The sequence below is a fragment of the Chlorocebus sabaeus genome, chromosome 4, assembly GCF_047675955.1.
Source record: "Chlorocebus sabaeus isolate Y175 chromosome 4, mChlSab1.0.hap1, whole genome shotgun sequence".
Lineage (NCBI taxonomy): Eukaryota > Metazoa > Chordata > Mammalia > Primates > Cercopithecidae > Chlorocebus > Chlorocebus sabaeus.
In genome coordinates, this window is record NC_132907.1 from 60161361 (window position 1) to 60177713 (window position 16353).

Here is a 16353-nt window from a genome sequence, read left to right on the forward strand (position 1 = left end):
TTAAAGTAGACACAGGGTTTCACCATGTTGGCCAGGCTGGTCTCAAACTCCTGACCTCAAGTGATCTGCCCACCTCAGCCTCCCAAACTGCTGGGATTACAGATGTGAGCCACTGCGCCCAGCCTCGTTTATCAGTCTAATAGTTTTGCGGTGGAGTATTTGGGTTTTTCCAGTATAAAATCATATCATCTGCAAACAAGAATAACTTGGCTTTTTCCTTTCCAATTTGGATGCTGTTTCTTTCTTTTGTCTGATTGCTTTAGCTAGGACTTCCCAATTTCTTTTCCTTTGGATAAACACCCAGCAGTGGAATTGCTGGATGTACAGTAGTTCTAATTTTTTGTGGAAGCTCCATTTTATTTTCCACAGTAGTTTAACCAATTTACATTCCCACCAACAGTGTATGAGTTTTCTTTTCTCTGCATCCTTCCAGAATCTGTTATTTTTCCTCTGTAATAATAGTCATTCTAACTGAGGTAGGATGACATCTCATTGTGGTTTTGATTTGCATTTCCCTGATGCTTAGTGATGTTGAGTATTTTTTTTTTTTTTTAAATATAGCTGTGGTCATTTGTATGTCTTTTTTTGAGAAATATCTATTCACATCCTTAGCCCACTTTTTAATGGGATTATTTATTTTTTGACTGTCAAGTTGTTTGAGTTCCTTGTGTATTCTGGATATTAGTTCCTTGGTGAATGAATAGTTTGCAAATATTTTCTCCCATTCAACAGGTTGTCTCTTCACTTTGTTCTTTCCTTTGCTGTGCCAAAACATTTTAGTTTAATATAATCTGATTTGTCTATTTTTGTTACAGTTGTCTACGCTTTTGAGGTCTTAGCAATGCAATCTTTGCCTAGACCAGTGTCTTGAAGTGTTTTCCCTATGTTTTGTTCTGGTAGTTTTACAGTTTCAGGTCCTACATTTAAGTCTTTAATCCATTGTGAGTTGCTTTTTGTATATGGGGAGAGAGGAGGGTCCAATTTCATTCTTCTGCATATGGATATCCAATTTTCCCACACTATTTATTGAACAGGGTCATGCCATCATTTTTGTCAAGGCACCCACTGTTTCAAAGTTCGTTTGAAAACAAACTTAGCCATAAAAACAATTTTATGGATATGTTCCACAAAAAAAGGAATCGGCTGTTTCACGTTTCATTACAATAGGCAGTGTTTAGCTTTGCTTGTAAAACTCAACTGGGGCCCTTCAGCAGCGATGTAGCAAAATGGCACAAATAAGCAGCCTGAAGATTTACACAAAATGACTTTGATCCCTTTGCTGCTTATTGATATTTGGAATGTCCCTACTCTTGTCACTTGGAAAGATTCCAAGGTTTCAGTGCTAATAAGGGTTTTGTAGTGCACTCTCTTTCTCTCGCTCTCATTTCTCTTTCCTGAAGAGAAAGTCAACTCACTGATGTCCCTAGCAGCCTGGAATAGCAGCTGGGTGGCAGCCTGCTGCCAATGGAGGGACCAACGGAGGCACAGCAGGGAGCATGCCAGGAGGCTGGAGGGTGACTCAGGAGGCCCAGGTGACAAGGCTGGTCAGCTGCCTTGTTGCTGCAATGCTTAACTTCGGTTCCCTCATTTCTAAACCAGTCTGAGGCAATTAAATAACAACATCATCAACAGTGATAGCAGGTACTCTATGGAAACATTACACACTAGGAACATCTTAACTCATTTCATCCTCACAACAAGCCTATGAGGGGTTGGAGTAAAGTTTATTACTCCCATTTAGCAGAGAAGGAAAACTGAGGAAGAGAAGTTTGCTATTAGGTTGGTGCAACAGTAACTGTGGTTTCTGCCATTAAAAAGTATGGCAAAAACCACAATTACTTTTGCACTAACCTAATAACTTGCCCAAAAGTCCCAGAAATTACAAGTAATTTCTGGATTCTAACCCAGGCATTCTGCATCTAGAGCTGGTTCTTTACCATTTTACTGAGAAATGGCACCATTTGTTAAATCACTGTGCACACAACTGGGGGCAGTGGCTCATGCCTGTAATTCCAACACTTTGGGAGACTGAGGCAAGTGGATCACTTGAGCTCAGGAGTTCAAGACAAGCCTGGGCAACATGGTGAAACCCCATCTCTACAAAAAGTACAAAAATAAATTAGCCAGGTGAGGTGCCACATACCTGTAGTCCCACCTACTCAAGAAGGTGAGGAGGGAGGATCACTTAAGCCTAGGAGGTTGAGAGGTTGAGGCTGCAGTCAGCTATGATCGTGCCACTGCACTCCAACCTGGGCAACAGAGCAAGACCCCATCCCAAAAAAACAAAAAACAAAAACCAGTGACACGTACATAATATAACCTACTGGTTGTGCTAGTCTTTAAAAATCAAAGTTTAAACTAAAATCTGGAAGTATTTGGCAAAAAGCAAACAGTGTTCTCAGTGGGACAGATTAGGGTTGCCAGGGCTTTCAAATAGACAGGGATATAATCCAAGCACAGAAGCAAACAGGGCCTGCAAGGGAGGTTTCATTTCCTACCAAACCACTCAGCAAGTTGTGCAAACTTTCCCGAAATAAATACCATGGGACAAGGCTGGGATAATTCTCAAGGCTCTTAAGCCAAATGAGGCTTGAACTGTTGCTATTCAAAAGCTCTTAAGTTATAACCCGGAAAGCTCCTTCTATCTTTCAGAATAATAACAAACACAGTTCTTCTGGTTTCTGATTACCAGCTGAAATAGATATTGGGAAGAAATACAAACTCACTGGCTACTTTTACAAGACTTCAATTTCTCAGGCATATTCATTCACTGAAAATTTCCCTCAAACTAGTCTGTCTTGCCTTCTTCACCACCAGGGCGCCTGTTACCATGATCAATTCCTTCCATTGCCTCTGCAACCAATATTCACTTCCCCAAATCAAGCAAGCCACCAATACTCACACAAAGAAATGACCATACACCAGGTCCTACCAGCATTAGCCACACCCCAGAATACCAGAGTGTTAGGACGTTGCAGAAGAATAACTGGTCCAACATCTTCATTTCACAGATGGAGACACTGATGCTCGGAGAGGTTAGGAAATATGTCAAAGATCACTGCTCTGCCCCCAGGGGTAGTTTCCCCTTAAGACACCCACGACTCCCTTCTTTCCTTTTAAAAAAAATCTCCATTTCCAAGGAAGGAGTGACTGTGATCAGGAAGAGACTCAAATACTTCATAGTACATAACAACTTTCCCACAATCCCTTGAGGGCCTCAGCATCTCAGTTCTGCAGCAGGAGCCTTGCATCCTGATCACCTCAAATTGCTTATATTTTTATTATACTCTTTTTATATGACGTCCTTCCGGAGAGAAAAATCTAATGATATTAATATTTTTTTAAAGCAGGATTAAAATATTTTAAATATTAGATCATATTTTTAAAATTAGGTAAATTCCTTCCTGTAGCATACAAGGCTCTACACACCGTGTGGCTCCCTCTTTGACCTACCTTCTAGGACTCTCCCTATTCACTGGGCTTTCTACTGTTTCATGAGCACATCAAGCGTCCTTCCACCTCAGGGCCTTTGCCTTGCAGTTCCCTCCATCAGGAGAGCCATTCCTGCAGAAAAGTGCACAGCGGAATCCCTCACTCCATTCAGGAATCTGCTGAGAGGGCTTCCTTCCCTAGACTCATTCGCATAGTCCAACGTCCTCTTTATTTTCTTGAATGTATTTGATATTACAGTAAAGAGGCATCTGTTTATTGTCTGTCCGCCCCATTAGAGACTGCGTGTACCATGAAGGCAAATACTTTGTGTTGTTTATTGCAATTTTCCTAGCCACAGAATTAATTTTTAGGTCATGTAAATCTTTAGTTTCGAATTTGCTTTTTTAGTCTGAACTTTTTGAGTTTTCTCACGTCAACGCACACCTGTATACCGGCATAAACAGATATTTTTCTCAAGTTGTAATGTGCATTCTTAGGAGAGAAAGCTGTGTCCTTTATGATATGAGCTCGATTTTGCTTCCCATCAGTGTCGTGCAGTGGTTCTCAAAGTATGTTTCCCGGACCTGCAGCATCCACATCACCGGGGAATGGGCTGGACATGCATAATGTCGGGATCCTGTCCTGACACCGGGGGAGGAGCCCTGCAAGCTCCCCTACCCTGAAGGTGACTCTTATACACATTCAATTTTTAGGACCACTGGCACAGTAGAAAGAAGTATAAACTGCAGCTGAGCGTGGTGGTTCATGCCTGTAATCCCAGCACTTGGGGAGGCCAAGGCAGGTGGATCACTTGAGGTGAGGAGTTCAAGACCAGCCTGGCCAACATGTTGAAAGCCACATCTCTACTAAAAAATATAAAAATTAGCTAGGTATGGTGGCACACGCCTGAAATCCCAGCTACTCATGAGGCTGAGACATGAGAATTGCTTGAACCCAGGAGTCAGAGGTTACCGTGAGGCTCAGATCGCACCACTGCACTCCAGCCCATGTTACTGATTGAGTTTATCTTAAAAAATATATATAAACTAAAAGTCATTAGTCCTTGATTTTGGTCTCAACCCTGCCATCCCCAAGCTATGGGACAATTTAAAGTAACTCAAATTCACTGGCTTCAGTGATCTACAGAATTACTAAGACTTTTCTCCTCTAAAAGTCTAGGATTCCATCCCAGCCTACCAAGTGTTCTATGGCACTAATTTGCTGCAAAATCTAAATTCTAGGTCACTGAGTTCAAATGAGGCTTAGCGCACACAGAATATTTCAGCAGGCCAATCCTAACAATAGGATTCAAAGGTCTGATTCCCGTTTCAGATTATAATCTGAAGGTAAGGAAGGCAGCACTATCTCATAACTTTAGTTATAAAAGCCTTGAAAAACTAAATTCTACTCTGCCAGTGAGAATTAACCCTACTGGCCCAGAGACAAATCTTTTCAGCAGAGAAGTGATGGGCTGCCTGGCTTTCAGTGATTTTAAAAGCAGCTGCAATAGCTGATCACTGCTTCTATTAGGAACTGATGCAAAAAGTTTGAGATGGAAACTTTTGTTGCCTTTCCTTGCTCAGAAGGTACAATAAATGACTGGCATGTAAAAAATGAATGCTCTATAAACAAAACAAAACAAAACAAAACAGGATTACTGTCCTTTAAGTGCCCATGATGTGACAATTAATAGAATCAGCAGTACTACTTGTGAGGACAGGAGGGAGAAGGCGCTGAGATGAAAGATCACATACCCAAGGGCTGAGAACCACCCGTCATCCTTTTTTTTCTTTTTTTTTGAGACTGGGTCTTGCTCTGTCATCCAGGCTGGAGTGCAGTGGCAGCATCTCGGCTCACTGCAACCTCCACCTCCCAGGTTCAAGCGATTCGTGTGCCGCAGCCTCTCGAGTAGCTGGAATTACAAGCGAGCGTCTACACACCCAGCTAATTTTTGTATTTTTAGTTCAGACGAGATTTCGCCATGTTGGCCAGGCTGGTCTTGAACGTCTGACCTCAAGCGATCTGCCTATCTTGGTCTCCCAAAGTGCTGGGATTACAGGCGTGAATCACCGTGCCCGGGGCCCATGCCATTTAACCAGCGCATTTGCTCTTTTTCTTCAGGATTGTTTGGCCTCATAAGGATGGTCTGGAAATGATACTTGGGCATTATGAAATCTCCATTAGGGCAAATGATTTCTATGTATTCACCGACACACCCCCAGACTCCAGTATGTAAAACAGGAGATCTGTACTAATTCCAGAACTTTTCTGATCCCCACTTCCCTCTTCATAAATTTACTTCCGGGTGATTGAGAGCATCAGATGGGAAACACCTGATGGAAACTGATGCGCTCTCTAAGATGAATGAATAAACTGCTGGCTGAATGACATAGGGTTTTTTTTTTACCTAGGTGCTTATCTGATTTCTGTTATCAAATTATCAGGGCGAGGGCCCAATCTTTCCTAATAAGAAAGGAATTGTTTCTTATTAATTATTACTGAATGCCCCAACACTGGGCTAGGTGCTCATGGAGAACCTCTGCTAGGGCAGTGCAGAAGGGAAATGTAGGGTTGGGACCCCCTCACAGAGTCCTTCACATCCAGGTCACACTGATGTAAGAGGTGGGCTCCCATGGTCTTGGGCAGCTCCGCCCCTGTGGCTTTGCAGGGTACAGCCTCCCTCCCAGTTGCTCTCACGGGTTGGCATTGAGTGTCTGCAGCTTTTCCAGGTGAATGGTGCAAACTGTCGGTGAATCTACCATTCTGGGGTCTGGAGGATGGTGGCCCTCTTCTCACAGCTCCACTAGGTGGTGCCCCAGTAGGGACTCTGTGAGGGGGTCCCAGCCCTACATTTCCCTTCTGCACTGCCCTAGCAGAGGTTCTCCATGAGAACCTAGCCAGGTGTTGGGACATTCAGTATTAACATAATTAATAAGAAACAATTCCTTTCCTATTAGGAAAGATTGGGCTCTCGCCCTGATAATTTGATAACAGAAATCAGATAAGTACCTAGAAACCAAAACTCATTAAATCCTAGGTGATTTCAGAGAGGCAGTGGCAAGAGAGCGCTCACTCAGGAAATTTTAGAAATGGTTTCAGGAAAGAGATGGCAAATTGGGCCTTGAATGATACGCCAGACTCGGTGGAATGGGGCGGGGGATGGTGGTGGTGGGGATGGTGCTGGTGGCGGTGGTGGGGGTGGTGCTGGTGGCGGTGGCGGCAACGGCATCTTGGAAGGCAGGAACTGAGCAGAGAAAGCAGAAGTGTTTCTAAAGAACTGGCACACGCTAATGATCTTACGTGCCTCAGCCTCGGAGCAGGCTGGTTGCTGCTCAGCATGAGAATCTCCTGCTCCAGCGGCCCCAGAGTGATAGTGGCTGAGTGCAGGTCCCTCGCTGCTGTGAGTTCTGAGATCCATCCCCACCCTCCCTTGCTCTGTTCTCTATCACAGCCAACTACATTTCCCAGGCTCTCCTGACCTCTGCATTTGGGGCAGGTCCAGCCAGTGGAGGGAACAGAGAGGAAAAGCAAAGCCAAAAAGCTTTGACCCTGGGCAACAATTACCCATTTAAGTGTCTAAAATCCTTCATTCTCAATATACTTAATCCAACTTTGAAAATAGCTCTTAAATGAAAAATACTGTGATCTTACCAATTGTATTAGTCTGTTTTTACGCTGCTGATAGACATACCCAAGACTGGGAAGAAAAAGAGGTTTAATTGGACTTAGAATTCCACGTGGCTGGGGAGGCCTCAGAATCATGACAGAAGGTGAAAGGCACTTCTTACACGGTGGTGGCAAGAGAAAAATGAGGAAGATGCAAAAGTGGAAACCCCTACTAAACCCATCAGATCTCATGAGACTTATTCACTACTGCAAGAACAGTATGGGGGAAGCTGCAGCCATGATTCAAATTATCTCCCACCGGGTACTCCTACAACATGTAGGAATTATGGGAGTACAATTTTAGATGAGATTTGGGTAAGGACACAGAGCCAAACAATATCATTCTGCCCCTGGTCCCTCCAAATCTCATGTGGGGAGATTTCAATCCTCACATTTCAAAACAAATCATGCCTTCCCAACAGTTCCCCCAAAGTCTTAACTCATTTCAGCATTAACCCAAAAGTCTAGTCCAAAGCCTCATCTGAGACAAGGCAAGTCCCTTCCACCTATGAGCCTGTAAAATCAAAAGCAAGCTCATTACTTCCTAGATACAATGGGGGTGCAGGTATTGGGCAAATACACCCATTCTAAATGGGAGAAATTGGCCAAAACAAAGTGGTTACACGGCCCATGCAAGTCTGAAATCCAGCAGGGCAATCAAATTTTAAAGCTTCAAAATGATCTCCTTTGACTCTAGGTCTCACATCCAGGTCACACTGATGCAAGACGTGGGCTCCCATGGTCTTGGGCAGCTCCACCCCTGTGGTTTTGCAGTGTACAGCCTCCCTCCCAGCTGCTCTCATGGGCTGGTGTTGAGTGTCTGCAGTTTTTTCAGGTGAATGGGGCAAGCTGTCGGTGAATCTACCATTCTGGGGTCTGGAGGATGGTGGCCCTCTTCTCACGCTCCACTAGCTGGTAACTCAGTAAGGACTCTGTGAGGGGATCCCACCCCTACATTTCCCTTCTGGACTACCCTAGCAGAGGTTCTCCATGAGGGCCCCAACCCTGCAGCAAACTTTTGCCTGGGCATCCAGGTGTTTCCATACATCTTCTGAAATCCAGGTGTAGTTTCCCAAACCCAATTCTTGACTTCTTTGTACTTGTAAGCTCAACATCATGTGGAAGCTGTCAAGGCTTGGAGCACCCTCTGAAGCCACAGCCCCAAGTTCTATGTTGGCCCCTTTCAGCCATAGCTGGAGCGGCTAGGACACAGGACACCAAGTCCTTAGGGTGCACACAGCACACGGACCCTGGGCCTGGCCCATGAAACCACTTTTTTCTCCTGGGCCTCCTGGCCTGTGGTAGGAGAGGCTGCCACGAAGGTCTCTGGCATGGCCTGGAGACATTTTCCCCGTGGTCTTGGGGATTAACATTAGGCCTTGCTACTTATGCAAATTTCTGCAGCTGGCTTGAGTTTCTCCACAGAAAATGAATTTTTCTTTTCTATCTCATAGTCAGGCTGCAAATTTTCCAAACTTTTATGCTTTGCTTCCCTTATAAAACTGAATGCCTTTAACAGTACCCAAGTTACCTCTTCAATGCTTTGCTCCTTAGAAATTTATTTTGCCAAATACTCTAAATCATCTTTCTCAAGTTCAAATTTTCACAAATCACTAGGGCAGGGGCAAAATGCCACCAGTCTCTTTGCTAAAACATAACAAGAGTCACCTTTACTCCAGTTCCCAACAAGTTTCTCATCTCCATCTGAGAGCACCTCAGCCTGGACCCTATTGTCCATATCACTATCAGCATTCTGGGCAAAGCCATTCAACAAGTCTCCAGGAAGTTCCAAACTCTCCCACATCTTCCTATCTTCTGAGCCCTCCAAGTCTCTAGGAAGTTCCAAACCTTCCCACATTTTCCTGTCTTCTTCTAAGCCCTCCAAACTGTTCCAACCTCTGCCTGTTACCCAGTTCCAAAGTTGCTTCCACATTTTCAGGTATCTTTTCAGCAATGCCCCACTCTACTGGTACCAGTTTACTACATTAGTCCATTTTCATGTTGCTGATAAAGACATACCCAAGACTGGGAAGAAAAAGAAGTTTAATTGGACTTATAATTCCACATGGTTGGGAAGGCCTCAGAATCACGGCAGGAGGTGAAAGGCACTTTTTACATAGCGATGGCAAGAGAAAAATGAGGAAGAAGCAAAAGCAGAAACTCCTACTAAAATCATCAGATCTCATGAGACTTATTCACTACCTCAAGAACAGTATGGGGGAAACCACCCCCATGATTCTACTTATATCCCCACCAGGTCCCTCCCACAACACATCGGAATTATGGGAGTACAAGTCAAGATGAGATTTGGGTGGGGACACAAAGCCAAACCATATCACCAATATATTTTTTTTAAACTGTATGTAAAATTTTTTTTTAATTTATACTTTAAGTTCTAGGGTACATGTGCACAATGTACAGGTTTGTTACATATATATACATGTGCCATGTTGGTGTGCTGCACCTGTTAACTCATCATTTACATTAGGTATATCTCCTAATGCTATCCCTCCCCCCTCCTCCCACCCCAAGACAGGCCCCGGTGTGTGATGTTCCCCATCCTGTGTCCAAGTGTTCTCATTGTTCAATTCCCACCTATGAGTGACAACATGCGGCATATCACCAATATTTTAATCAATGTAGTTCCTAATTTCCAATTTCTCATCAATTTTGCACCACAATCTTGGTTGTAAGTCTTCTTTCTAAAGTGCAATTTTGCAAGAAATTATGTTCAGCTTTAACATACAACACTGCTTCCTTTAAAAAAAAAAAACCAAAAAATTCAAGAATTGTTACTTTAATATAATTTACTTTAAGCCAAAATTTACCTTTCATTGCAATTCTATTTTGTGCACAAGTCTTACATACATACATTGCATATATACAGGGATATGTTTGTATGTGTGAGAGAGAGACACAGAGAGAGAGACAGAGAGAGAGAGAAAAAAAATTCACCTGTGCCTCCTGGGACTTCCTCAGCCTACCTATAGAGTATCACTTTGTAGCACCTGTTGGAAAGCTCTGGGCTAGGTAATGCAGGGTCTCACTGGAGAGTGTCCTGCTCAGTGGACAAACCATTCAAATCACCTAAAGTGCTTTCTGAAACCCCATCCCCAAGAGTACTGCCATACCAGTGAAACCAGAATCTCTGCAGGTGGAACTCAGTATTTGTCAAAGCTGCCCAGGTGATTCTAATGGGAGCTGAGTTGAGAACCAATTATCTAGTGAGTGGGACCCCAAACTCAAGTTGCTCTGATGAGCTCTTAAAGAAGGGAAAGAAAGCATGGCCATGGTGTCATTGTTCCCGTTTCAATTTAGGGTGGTTGCCGGGCACGGTGGCTCACGCCTGTAATCCCAGCACTTTGGGAGGCCAAGGCGGGCAGATCACTTGAGGTCAGGAGTTTGAGACCAGTCCCAGTAGAGATGGGGATCGCTACTAAAAATACAAAAATTAGGCATGGTGGTGGGCGCCTGTAGTCACAGCTATGTGGGAGGCTGAGGCAGGAGATCGGTTTGAACCTAGGATGCAGGAGGTTGCAGTGAGCTAAGGCCACTCCACTGCACTCTAGCCTGAGCAAGACTCCATCTCAAAAAACCAAACCAAAACAATCTATTTAGGGTGGCCTCTGTTCATGTTGTTACCTGAACCCTATTTGCCTGTACCCACCCATATCCTATTGGTTCCATTGTACAAGGTCGACCTCATATCACACTTCAGGCAGGAAGCATTTCTTAGCATCTCTAGTGTCTCATGAGCTCTTCTGTCCTGAACCCCTTACATGCAGTATTTTACAGGTTAGCATCTGATTATTCTCCAGTATTTTCATTGGCCTTGTCTTTCTGACTAGGTGTTATGCATCTTGAGGCCAGGAGCATATTTTCTCCTTTTGTATTTACTTAAGATAAAGTCTAGAACATTTTGGACCCAGGGAGTACCTCCCAACTAGATTAATGAAACCAAACATTTAAGCATATTTGCCAAGTATAAAAAGAGATTATCTCAACTTCAAAAATCTATATGACTCAAAGCAGAGTGGATATAGCAATTACATTCTTCAGTTTATCACTGTGACAAATATCAACAGGTCTTATAAAAGACATAGGGTGATTTCACAGGGAAGGTAGGAGGCTGCAATTGCACAAATATGTAGTGGTTTTAGGTGAACTAATTTGGAAGCTGTATGTGAGAAGAACTGGAAAAAGCTTATCAGGTGGTATAACTTGATTTCCAAGACTGAACTGCTGGTGTAAAATATCTAATACATCCCTATTCTGAGAAAACAGGAAGGGAGAACGTGCAACAAACCACCAGCCAGAGAAGCCCTTATTATAGTGATTTCTAAAGTTCAAGGCCTGCCTCCCCCACTTTATAGTCAAGCTCCACGGAGTCGTCTAAAAATACTCTCCCAAATTCTTGCTTTCATAGCCAAAAAGATCAGGTTTCTGAAAAGTGGGCTACATAAAATGCTACAGACACATACACACACACATGCACACACTCCTTATATCTACACACACATGCCCAGGTGGTATTTGTTCAAATACTACAGTGTCGGCATGATTTTATTTAGTCTGGTTGTTCCTAAGACAAACACACATAACCTTAATTAAATGCACATCTAAATGTAGGGGAACCCATCTTGAAACAATTAGACTCTTCTACGGTAAGAGGTTTGAGGACATTGACCTCCTCCCACTTCCTCACATCCACCATGGAAAGAGAACAGCTGGGCAGAGGCACGCCAGGCCTGACTCCATAAACACAGCCTGCAGCTATAACTCTTGGCTCTGCTCTATTTTGTTCGTTTCCTACCCAAGACACCACCCTTCCTTTATTCTTTTCCTAAATGAATTCCAGTCATTCAATTGCTTTTACTTTTTTTTTTTTTTAACCCCTCTTTGATCAGTCTTAGAGGAAGAAAATTTCCTGGCATGCATTCTCATCTTTCCCTGAAAGGAAATACTCCAGAAAGAAACTCAAAAGTCTAAGGCATTACCCAACCACCCATCTGGTTATTGACCTTGGGTTATGGAGGCTTCTGGAGAACGTCTGTGGAGATGGCTGCCTTTGTTGCCACATTATTGGGACTTTCTAGACTGCCTGGCTCTCTAGGTGGTAAAGGTTGAGTACTTCTCTATTTAAGTTGCCATGGAAGCTGAAGAGCCAAGTCAGGTTGTGATGTTCACCAGAAGAATTCTTTCCCCTCTGAATCCAAGTTAATTCACCCCTAAGCAATTTACCCATAAGATATTATCAGCAAAAAAAGAATGTTTTCTCCACAAGAATCACACTGAAACGTTACTTACACAAATCCCAACTGAAGGCCTCCTTTGGGCCTAGAACAATGGGAAAGACCAATACAACAAGATTATACCATCCCTGTCCTTAGGGAGCTTTACTGTACTGTATGGGAATCAAGTCTTTCAGAAAACAAAGGTTTTCTTAGAATGGAGACATTTCTGTTGTTGTTCCTGTTCATCGATATAATAGAATAAAGGCAGGTGTGGTAGTGCATGCCTTATAGTCCCAGCTACTCAGGAGGCTGGGGCAGGAGGATCACTTGAGGCCAAGCATTCAAATCAAGCCTGGGCAATATGGCAAGACCCCATCTGTAAATAAATGGAATAAAATAATCGAATATACCAGGTTCTAAATCAAGATTTCTAGTATTTCAAAGAGAAGAAAAGTCAAAAAGAATGAAGAGAACCAGGGAGAATGGCATTTTGAACTGGATATCGAACCTGGGTGCACAGGTGGACGTTCTGACCTATGGGGAGGGTGGGAGCAGACAGCTCCACCTCCAGAAGAAACAGCAGGGAGAGAGGATGTAGGTAAGTGGGGCAGAGCCAGAGGAAAGCCCTTGAGGGCCAAAATCAAGCCTCTAGACAGACAGGCAACTGTAGATTCCAGGGCAAAATTACCACAAAAGCCCTCTAGAAAATAGAAGGCTAGGAATGGTGGCTGATGCCTGTAATCCCAACACTTTGGGAAGCTGACATGGGAGGATCACTAGGACAAGACAGCAAGATCCCATCATTACAAAAACAAAACAAAACAAAACCAAAATTAGCTGGGTGCAGTGGTGCATGCATGTAGTCTTAGCTAATTGAGAGGCTGAGGCAGGAGGATCGCTTGACCCTGTGAGGTTGAGGCTGCAGTGAGCTGTGACTGCACCACTGCACTCCAGCCTGGGTGACAGAGTGAGACTCTGTCTCACACACATGCATACAAAAAGGTAAATTCAGGAAGAGCTGTGTTATGTGGGCCTTGGTTTTATTATCTGCAAAATGGAGGTGGTGACTCTTATCTAACTGCTATGTATAAGTCTACCATGAAGAGAGAATAGAATGAAGTACTGACAGAAGCTACAACTCGAGTGAGCCTTGAAAACATTATGCTAAATGAAAGGAACTGAGACAAGAGGCCATATATTATATGATTACATTTATAAAAAATATCCAGAGCGGGCAAATCCAGAGACAGAATCCAGATTTGTGGTTGCCAGAAGAAGGGGAGGGGAGGTTGGGGAGTTCCTTCTTAATGAGTATGGGGTTTTCTTTGGGTTGATTAGAAAGTTCTAGAACTTAGAAAGTGACAATGGTTGTGCAACATTGTGAATATACTTAATGCCACTACATTGTATGCTTTAAAATGGTTAAAATGGTAAATTTTACGTTATATGCATTTTACCACAATAAAAAGAGAGAGAGAACATAAAATAAGCCTGACCATCTATTCTACATGTAATAAATATCTTATGATCAAAAGCTTCAAATTTGTTAAGGTTATCACAATTGTAGCTAAGCTGCTCATCTAAATTTTCTGTCTTCTCTTTAGTAAGTACTATCTTGGACAAAATTATCATAAACATTTCTCTCCCCTTTCTCTGGGATGACTTGAAGAGGTTGTCTTGCACAAACATGTGCAAACCTGGACTAGGGAGAGCAGAGACAAAGAAGGGTGAGTAGTGATTCAAAATGGAGACCAAAAGCCCCAACATTTACCACCAAACACCTCAGAACAAAAAATAAAGATTCCTGGGCCTCTCCCCAGACCAAGTGATTCAGAGCATCTGGGGTGATTCTGATCAATATGTCATTAATATTTTTAAAAAGCACTCCATGCCTGTATATAATCCCAGCACTTTGGGAGGCCGAGGCAGGCAGATCACGAGGTCAGGAGATTGAGACCATCCTGGCCAACATGGTGAAATGTCGTCTGTACTAAAAATACAAAAATTAGCCTGGTGTGGTGGTACGTGCCTGTAGTCCCAGCTACTCAGGAGGCAGAGGCATGAGAATCGCCTGAACCCAGGAGGCGGAGGTTGCAGTGAGCCAAGATCGCACCACTGTACTCCAGCCTGGCAGAGGTTGTAGTGAGCCGAGATCACGCCACTGCACTCCAGCCTGGCGACAGACTCCATCTCAAAAAAAAAAAGCACTCCAGGTGATTCAAATGCAGAAATGCAGAAGCGGCCAAGATTGTGAACCACTAATCTAGGATGAGCAGGGTAGGTGACTGGCTTTATCAAGGGCCCACTGTGGGCTGGGTGCTGTGCCACTCTTTATATAGAGTACCTACAGCTGAAGGTGCCCTTCCCAAATCCCCTTAGACCACCAGTCCCCAACCTTTTCGGCACCAGGGACCAGTTTTGTGAAAGACAGTTTTTCCACAGACCAAGTACGGGGGATGGTTTTGGGATGATTCAAGTGCATTACATTTATTGTGTATTTTATTTCTATTATTATTACATTGTAATATATAATGAAATAATTATACAACTTGCTGTAATGTAGAATCTCTGGGAGCCCTGAGCTTTTTTTTATGGAACTAGACGGTTCCATCTGGGGGTAATGGGAGACACTGACAGATCATCAAACATTAGATTCTCATAAGGAGCTCGCAACCTAGATCCCTGGCATGCGCAGTTCACAACAGGGTTTGTGCTCCTGAGAGAATCTAATGCTGCCGTTGATCTGACAGGAGGCGGAGCTCAGATAGTAATGCGAGCAGTGGGGAGTGGCTGTAAACACAGAGGAAGGTTATGCTTGCACAACCACTGCTCATCTCCCGCTGTGAGCAGTACTGGTCCCATCTGTGGCCTGGGGGTTGGGGACCCCTTAGACTTTTTCTGGCCATGACCATGGTGTCCCTTAGAGTAGCACTCAATTTTTTCTTTTTTTTTTTTTCCTTTTGATACAGAATCTTGCTCTGTTGCCCAGGCTGGAGTGCAGTAGCGCAATCTCAGCTCACTGCAACCTACGCCTCCTAGGTTCAAGTGATTATCCTGCCTCAGCCTCCCAAGTAGCTGGGATTATAGATGCCTGCACCACACCTGGCTAATTTTTCTATTTTTAGTAGAGACAGGGCTTCACTATTTTGGCTAGGCTGGTCTCAAACTCCTGACCTCAAGTGATTCCACCCGCCTCAGCCTCCCAAAGTGCTTGGGATTACAGGCGGGAACCACTGTACCTGGTCAGCACTCAACCTTTGAGGGAGAGGAGATAAGGGATAGGTACCCCAGGTTCCTCACACCTTGGGTGGAAAAACTCTGAGGCATACTATAAACCTGGGATAAGGAAACCCTTTTTGTAAAAGGCCAGATAAATACTCTGGGCTTTGTGAGCCATGTAGTCTCTGCTATAACTACTCAACTCTGCCTTTGTAGTGTGGGAGCAGTCATGGACAATGCCTAAATGAATGGGTGTGGCTGTGTTCCAGTTAAACTTTATTTATAAAATCAGACAGTAGCCAGGCATGGTGGCACATGCCTGTAGTCCCAGTTACTTGGGAGACTGCGACAGGAGGATTGCTTGGACCCAGGAGTTCAAGTCTAGCTTGGGCAACATAGCCAAACCCTGCTCTAGGTCTAAACAGATTCCCAGAATCCTCTTCAAGAAAGAGTGACAAAGTTGGAACCTGTCAATAACACACCTTAAAAATATAGGTTTCTTCCTTTCTCATGCTTCCTGGGATCAATGGCTACAGAAATTACTTGCATTATATGTATGTATACATCCCTAAATAATATATACTACTGCTTTGTGTGTTTCACAGTAATTACACAATAACCATCATTTGACATGTTAAAAAAAAGATATAAAACTACTTGCACTTAAATCTTTGTCTCAGAGCCTGCTTCTGAGGGCATCCAACCTACATTATTATTTCATTTTATACTCATAACTACTCTAACAGTTAACTAATACCATCTCCATTTTATAGTAAGGAAGCTGAGGTTCAAGGATTACACA

General features: G+C 43.5%; 1 protein-coding gene across 2 annotated transcripts in view; it reads right to left on the reverse strand.

The window, feature by feature from the left end:
• Positions 1–16353, reverse strand: part of RAI14 (retinoic acid induced 14) — a 174706-nt gene that overhangs the window by 57055 nt on the left and 101298 nt on the right. The gene's annotated exons all lie outside the window — the stretch shown is intronic.